The sequence below is a fragment of the Hibiscus syriacus genome, unplaced genomic scaffold (assembly GCF_006381635.1).
Source record: "Hibiscus syriacus cultivar Baekdansim isolate YM2019G1 unplaced genomic scaffold, ASM638163v2 tig00002919_pilon, whole genome shotgun sequence".
Classification (NCBI taxonomy): domain Eukaryota; kingdom Viridiplantae; phylum Streptophyta; class Magnoliopsida; order Malvales; family Malvaceae; genus Hibiscus; species Hibiscus syriacus.
Window position 1 is genome coordinate 901,588 of NW_024061957.1, and position 8,899 is coordinate 910,486.

The following is an 8,899-nucleotide window of genomic DNA, read 5'->3' on the forward strand; positions in this document are numbered from 1 at the left end:
ATTAGTTTGGGCTAAAAAATTGTTCTAATATATTATCAACGAATCTTTTTTAATTTTAATTAGAACTTTTTCTAAATACATAAATGGGTACAGTAATAAATTATTCTTAAAAAATCAATAAATTAATACACTAAGAAGAGATATGTAACAATCTTTGAACCCTCTTCGAACTTGTACTTTTTATGATGTTATGAAAGATCGATTTAAAAATCTCAAGGATTAATATTTTTATCATAATTAATAGATAAAAATTATTTTTAATTTTTAATTTATTATCGTGCTTCTAGTTATTTATTTAAATACTAGTTAAAAACAAATTATAATTGATTAAAATTACTTGTGGTTCCACAACTAATATATCAAATAATTACCCTAAAATTATAGGGTTTAAATTTACATTTCAAAAATTTGAAGTTATTTTGATTTTAAGCAGTCGTTGGTCCTTAAATAATATTTATATAAAATCTTATATTTGTTGCATTTGGGTTAAAAAGATGTAGATAGTTGTGAAGGGAAACATTAAGGTAACCGTGTAATTGAAGACATAACTATCCTTTAATTCTACTGTATAATTACTGGAGTATAATAAGTAGGGTAGTGTGTGTATACGTGAGCGTAATGAGTAGGGTAGTTCATGCTCAAACTCTTCCTTTTTCGAAGTTCATACTAGAACTCTTCGAAAACTTGAATTGCTCACAAAGGTCAAGTATTAGAGGACCGCTATCTGGTATTTTTGAACAAGTGAAATCAACTAGAGACAATGATTCTGTCCGATTTTGTGCTTAATTCATCTCAATGCAAACTTAAACATGACAGTTTCAACCTGCAACAAGCTCGTCAAATATGACATGAGAACATTAGCAATTTGCACAACAGAGAACGAGGTGGTGCATCGACTTTATTGCTTAATTCATCCCACATGCTTCTGCAGCTAGGTTCTCCATCCTGAACCTTGAAGTACAGTCCAACATTTTCTCCTCTTTTTTATTTCTCAAAACGCTAGAGGCACCAACGAAAATCCTATGACCATGCAAAACAAACAAACATGATGCCAATTGGCAAACCAAACTAGAGGAAAGGCACGGCAAATCCTCTATCCGCATTGTTGGACATCCTAATCACTTCACCTGTGAAAGCCATTTTACATGCTAGAAATTGAATCAATATTAATAATCTTGATCTTTATATCATATAATATAAAGCATGTCTAGGTCTATTTAGGGGAGGGGGGGAAAAGGAGTATTTCTCTAGACAGATTGAAAACCTGAGTTTCTATCAATAAACTACATGGAACTTAATGGGACTCAAAGGAGTATCTAAAAGCTGGTCTTTAACTTGGACTGTACAAGCAATTCAACTTATGGAGAAACTTCTTTTGTTTCTAACCTATAATATTTCAGGCACATCAGATATAATTCAGCTCCGCCTCATATCAACTGACTAAAGCTAATCCAGAAGGAGATTATTCGAGATAAACCATCAGGTGAACTGTTTCCAGCATTGCTAAGAAATCCAATACCCCATCATGTGAAATGAGAATGCAATTTCTGACATGATTGTGGACTAGCCAGATAAATCATAAATTCAACAGTCTGATGCTGTATTTATCCAATTTATCCCGTGAATGGAGTCACCAAACGAAAACACTCCTTTTGCTCTTAAAAATCGGACCATGTTAAACTATATGCATCACCTATAATTAGGCGTTAACTAGACGCTGAGGAAGTAATGATCACCAAACAAAGCTTTAGAAGCAATGGACCAAAAGTTTCCATCAAACATCTTTGATACCTCAAATTAACAAAACCAGACACCCTCGAAAGAAACAATCATGCTACACCGCCAAGAATACTCTTACATTCATTTCAATTCGATCAGTTTACTGAAATTTCCCTCTGGAATGGCTCGTACAGTTGCACCTCCTCTAGTCCTTCACACCGCTCTATCAACCATCACTGATAAAAACCAATCTAGCTACGTTCGAGGAGCAAAGCACAACTTCACACAGGGAAGGAGGTCAATCTAAGTAGAAGGCTGCAACATATTTCTTTTCCAACCAGATAATGGGTAAAAGGGGAAGGAAATACAATGCTTATAGTTACATAATAGATTTCTCTAAGGCAATCATTGACGTTAAGCGGTGCCATCATTGACGTTACGCAATGAACAAAACCTAGTAAACTCCATTCCCATTACACCTAGTGGCAGCAATCTTTGATCACTAGAAAAATACACTAAAACTAAAGGCAGTTTTCATATAATTTTCAAACATTTACATTAAGGTTGTGTTTGGTCTACGGAATGTAAGATTATTGGTGAATAGGATTACTGGGAATGTTGTATTTTGTGTTTGGTTGATTTAGCAGGAATGTAAGATTACCGTGCTTGGTTAAAAGAATAAAAGATTATTTGAATGTATATTTGATCAAATTGTCCTTATTATATATTTATTTTTTTTAACAACTTGGAAAATATTTATATATTTTCTTTAAAAAAATTAAATTCATAAAATTTATATATTTTTTTACAAAATTGAAAATATAAAAAGGTTTAATGAAAGGGTAAAATTTTATTTTTAACCCTTGAACTACATATAAAATGTTAATTGTAGATTTTTTTTGTAAATCTAAAATAGTTTAAGGATAAATTTGTAATTTAACATTCGTAGAATTTTTATTATTCAATGACAGAAAAATGATATTTTTGAAAAAAAAAAATTAAGGGCGTTTAAGTCCAAAACGCCGGTAATCTAACAATACCTAAGAAAAGGAAAGTAATGACATTCCCGGTATTCGGTAATATACCCAAAAAATCTACTATTGATAATTTTACATTACCGAGAATGACAGCTAACCAAACAGAAAATGTGAATTCCATTCCATGAGAATCCCACATTCCCCGTCCAAACGGCCCCTAATTCTCTATACTTTGCAGCAACCTAATGGACATCATAGAAGTAATCCAGAAATAACACGAAAATTCATAGAATAGCATGCATTAAAATTCGAACGCACCCAAATTACATGGAAAAAATCCGTTTCTTTCAAAGTACCCATATTATCTTGATAAAAAATAAAGTACCCATATTATTATTACTCCCAGAAATACATTAAAAGCTCCCACATTTCTCTTCCGTTCAACAAACTTTTATGGAATATCCCATGGCTTTGGCTCGGGGACAGCGACAACCATACCTTGGAGCTGAGGCGTAAGCACGACTTGACACCCAAGCCTAGAATGCTTGTTCAAGATACGACCCCGGGAATTCCTTACAACACATATTCCTCATCGTAGGTACGAGGCGGAAGCCTCTCGAGCCATTCCTGGGCGATGTTGACCTCGCATTCGGAAGAGCAAGCGTCGATCTCCTCGAGGCGGTGAGACACCGGATCGATCAGCCCACAGTTAGTCAAGGCTCGAAGTAAGCTCTGGCCGGCTAGGCCCACAACCTCACGCTTATGGCCTTCTGGGTCGATGGCAACTAGCTTGACGATCCGGTCGGAAACTTTCTTGGAGGAGGAGAAGGTGGCGGAGGATCGGGTGAAGATGTGGGAGGAAAGCGACGGGAGACGGTGGATTTGGGAAGTGAGCTTTTGGATTGTCGAAATCGCCATTTTGGGGTAGAGATAGAGAGTGACTGAGAGAAAGACTCAGTTGAGTGGGCCGTTTGGCGTTGCTTTTGTTTTCATAAAATTATGCTCCGTTAATCGGAGCTTGTGTTTTTTGCAAAGTGGATTCCCTACGGTTCCAAAGCCACCTGTGGTGCCTAGTCTTAATGCTTCTCCATTCAAACAAACACATCCTTGGTTAAAATATGTATTATTATCTTTTTGAAGTATTAGTATTTATGTTTATATGATATATATTTTATCGATCATTAAAAATATTATGAATAAATGTTATTTTTATAATTATCTTAAACTAAAAAATCAATAATTAAAGGTATTTAATCACTATAATCCATTAATTTTATTTTTTTAAATCTCTAATACTTATTTATTTGATTTTAATTACAAAAATATCCGAAACGAAGTTTATCTGGTACTATATTATACATCCAAAACGAGTAAATAGAAAAATGACAGTCATATAAGAACTTAAAGGAGGGGCATTTAACCCTCGAAGTGCCATTGAAGAAATGAATCACATGCATAGCTGGAAACCCAAGGAAAGAAGATTGCTTTCCCCTTTTTTCATGTATAGAATTTCACTGGATTCTTTCTTTTCTTTTATTACCAAAATCAAAAACAAAATCATGAACTAATACTATTATCATCATCAGTTTCTTGAAGACAGTAACGATGCAAGAGTGTTTTAATGCAGTTAACAGTAATCTACGGCGGGATCGCCATGGAAGCCGACACCTTATCAGTGGAAAAGTTGTGATTGAGCATAGCCCTGGTTTATCAGTTCCCAGAAAATAGCCGGTGTTCAGATTCATAGTTCAACACAAATTGACCCAAGTAAGTTCTTGTTTTGCTGGTGATTATTTAGTTAGTTCTTCATTTGATATGATTGATGAAGTAGAAAAACTAATGGTCTCCCCTTGATTTCTTCTTCTTCAATGACTTCAATACAATCATCGAATAGATACCAGGAAAGGGAAGCTGAGCGAGAAAGCATGCCTCAAGAAAGGAAAGAGCAGTAAAAAAGATGGCACAAAAATCACAACTTACAAGATAAAGTTACACGTAGAGCCTGGATTTGGAAATCCAGGAGCTTTCGTTATAGAAAACAATCACAAGCATAGATTCTTCCTTCAATCTGCAACTCTGGTAATCCAAGGAAATAAGGTCATCCATTTTGACTGCCGATCTTGGGTATCCGATCAAAGACACTAAAACCAGTCGTGTTTTCTTTTCGAACACGGTAGGTTTTTACATAAATTTGGTCTTTATTTTTTGTACTTTTAATGCATTTTTGAAGTTGAATCTTTGTATGTTGTGTTTGCAGTGTTATCTTCCAAACCAAACCCCGGCTGGTCTAGTGGAATTGAGAGAGGAAGAGCTTGAAAGCTTGAGAGGTGATGGAACTGGGGAAAGGAAAGAATGGGAACGAATCTATGATTATGACGTGTATGATGATCTTGGTAATTCTGAAAAGGTCCAGATTATATTAGACCGGTCTTGGGTGGTTCCAATGCTTATCCGTATCCTCGCCGGGGAAGAACCGGGCGTTCTGCTAGCAAAAGTGGTAATATAAATGCATACGTACATGTGTGTGTGTGTGTTTTCTTCATTGTTATCGCATCTTGATCTTAATTTTGTTTCTATTCATTGGCCAGAAACGATTAGCTTCGACATTTATGTTCCGGCCGATGAGCGATGCAGTCCCAAGAAACTATCCGAGTTCATTGCGAATGTAATCCAAGCCACAGCTCATTTTCTTCTACCAGAGGCGAAATCCTCGTCTCATGATTCGAGTAGTTTTGAGTCATTCGATGAGATACGGGAGCTGTATTCCGACAACAGAGGCAAAGTGATTAGGGGAGCATCGGTGATGAAGAAAGTTATACCAGCTGAGCTTTTCAAAGAAGTCACTCATGAACGTGAATATGACATTAAATTCCCACTGCCTCAAATCATAAAAGGTGATACCATAACAACAAGAATCTGCCATTACTGTTCATAGCGAAAGCATTGCTAATCTCTTCAAGCTTTCTGTTTCTCAGCTAACCAATTTGCATGGAAGGGACGAGGAATTCGGGCGCCAGATGCTTGCAGGGACTAATCCTACACGAATTCGTTGTTTGAGGGTCATTTCATTTTTTTCAGAAACTAAATTGTGTTAGCATTGCTGGTAAACCGGTCATATATATAAGCATTTTCTGAATGTGAAATTCTGTAATAATTCAGGAATTCCCACCTCGAGGAACGCTAACAGAAAGCTACATACAGATATCCGACATTAAGGAGAACCTTGATGGTCTGAGTTTTGAACAGGTAATGTAACCTGAAAACATAAAATTTAAGATTATGTCCTGCTATTTGTCAATTGATTTTCAGCATATATATTACAGGCAATGAACCAATGGAGGATTTATGTCCTGGACCACCATGATTATCTCTTACTATTTTTAAGAAAAATGTACACCGATGGTGTCTGCCCTTGTGCCACTCGACCATTACTATTTTTAAGAAACAATTGCACCTTAAAGCCGTTGGCAATAGAGCTGAGCTATCCAGGTTCCTTCGACAACATCGACAGGACGAAACCCATGGTAATCCTCCCCGAAGAAGAAGGCACCCTTCAAGCACTTTGGCAGTTGGCAAGGGCTCATGTAGCAGTCAATGACTCGGCATACCATCAATTCATCAGCCATTGGTTATGAGTCATAACTATTTAACTGAAAATCCTTAACTTTTCCTTCTCCATTAGAACTGATTCAGAATAGTTTAAACACCATTTTTTCCAGGTTGCATACTCATGCAGTTGTCAAGCCGTTCATCATTGCCACCAGGAGACAACTGAGCGTGATGCATCCGATTCACCAGTTGTTGGATCCTCATTTCAAAGATACCATGCACATAAACGCATTAGCTCGAACCGTTCTCCTAAATGCCGGAGGAATCCTTGAGAAGACACTTTTCACTGGCAAATTCTCCATGGAATTGTCTTCTGAACTTTATATAGAGTGGAGATTCGACGAACAAGCTCTCCCCTCCGATCTAATCAGAAGGTACATACACTGATGCTAAAAGCCTAAAACAATATATCAAAACAGTATTTAATCAATGCTAAAACCATATAATTTATCAGGTGTATGGCCCTGGATGAGTCAGAGAGCCCATAGGAGCTCATATACTCTTCCAAGACTATCCTTACAGTCCTGACGGTCTCGATGTATGGCTAGCCATCCAAACATTGGTAGGAGACTTCTGCGACATCTTCTACGAAGATGATGCTTCAGTCAAATCCGATACCCAAATCCAAGCATGGTGGTCAGAAATCCGAAATGTAGGTCACGATGATAAGCGCAACGAGACAAGGTGGTGCCAAATGACAACAAAGGCAAATCTCAAACAGACATTAACTACGCTGGTTATCCACCGAACCATCCCACTCAGTGTCTGAAGTTCGTTCCCGAAGAAGGAACGAGGGAGTTTGCTGAGTTCTTGAAAGACCCCTGATAAGTACTTCCTCAACATGTTAGTGTTACCTGATAGGTTTCAGGCAACGTTTGGGATAGCATTAGTGGAGGTTCTCTCAAAGCAGACGTCTGAAGAAGTTTACTTGGGAAAGAGGACGACATCGGAGTGGATAGACAATAAGGAGGTGAAGCAGAGATTTGAGAAGTTTAGTAAGTGTTTGAGGGAGATAGAGAAGCAAATATTGGAGAGAAATGGAGATCCATAGCTGAGAAACAGACGGGGGCCGGCTAAAGTGCCATACAAACTTCTTTACCCTGATGCCACTAAGGTCGAAAACATACAAGGCATTACGGCCCAAGGGATTCCTAATAGTGTCTCCATTTAACCTTTCTTTCCTATAAACGGGTGAATATTTAATTTAAACATTTCTATGAATAATTGTGTCTTTTCATTGGTTTATTATAATAATAGTATGAAACTATTCATCATGAATGAATACGATTATTCATGGTGAATAAACATGATTATGTATGATGAAAATTTGTTATCAATAGTTTTGTAATCATTCTAATAGTCACTTACAATCCTATATAAAGGATCAAAAGTGATGAAGCAAATCAATTCAATTCCAAAAGTTTCTTCTTATATTTTCGTCTTCCTCTCTACAAGTTTAAGTTTCATACTTCTATATCCCAACAAGTGGTATTCAGAGCTAGGTTCGATAATAAGTGAAGATGGCCAACAATGGTATGTTTCCATTTCCATTCCCTCGTCTTACAAAAGATAACTATGAGAATTGGTGTCTCCCTGTGAAGGTTTTGTTCGGGGCACAAGATACTTGGGATATCACACATAATGGTTATGAATCTCCCCAAGACGATGCTTCATTATCATGAGAAGAAACTGAGGCTTTGACGAAGACAAAAAAGAAGGATCAACAAGCTCTTACTCTCATCCACCAATGTCTAGATGATTCGATGTTTGTAAAAGTGACAAATGCCAACACCGCAAAGGAAGCATGAGAAATTTTACAAAATTCTCTCCAAGGAGTTGACAAAGTGAACAAAGTTCGACTCCAAGTGTTGTGATGTGAGCTTGAAACCTTGTGAATGAAGGAATCCGAGTCAATTTCGGATTGTTACTCAAGGGTGATGATCATTGTTAATCAAATGAAGAGATGCAGAGAAACTTAAGAATATGTTCATGTGATTGAAAATATCCTTCATTCTTTGACTCCAAAATTTGATTATGTGGTTTGTGTTTGTTGAACCATGTTTTATAATATCTTGATATAACAAATTAAGACAGAATGTTTTTGGACTTGAATTGAATTTGTTTAAAGTTTTCAAAAGTTTTCAAAAGTTTTCAAAAATAATTCAAATTCCATTAAAATTGAGTTTGAGCACAAAAATGTTTTTCTGGGTACAAAGTACCAATACTGTTCTTACAGTATCGATATTGTTCGTGTGGTACCGATACTAAAGGTAAGAGAAGTGTTGATACTCTATAAGTAGTATCAATACTATCAGCTTGTTCAAATTACATAATGTAAAATAGGCATCGATACCCAATAGGGTACCGATACTACTTCACATAGTAGTATCGATACCATGGTCCAACGGTCTTTAACGACTAGTTTTATTTAAAAATATAAAGGAAGTATTGATACTCATTAAAGGAGTACCGATACTCCCTGTCCTACTTGTATTGCTATTTGGCTTAAAAGATTAGTGAAGTAACTTCACTTACCACAATAAGGACCTACTAAAATTTGTATTGATAACAAGTTTGCACAAGCACTTGCAAAG

The 8,899-nt window shown here is 36.4% G+C and overlaps 2 pseudogenes; one reads left to right on the top strand and one right to left on the bottom strand.

The window, feature by feature from the left end:
• Nucleotides 1-3,145: 3,145 nt before the first annotated feature.
• Nucleotides 3,146-3,675, bottom strand: LOC120164851 (annotated as a pseudogene).
• A 626-nt stretch (nt 3,676-4,301) lies between these two features.
• LOC120163556 lies at nt 4,302-7,488 on the top strand (annotated as a pseudogene).
• The last annotated feature ends 1,411 nt before the right edge of the window (nt 7,489-8,899 follow it).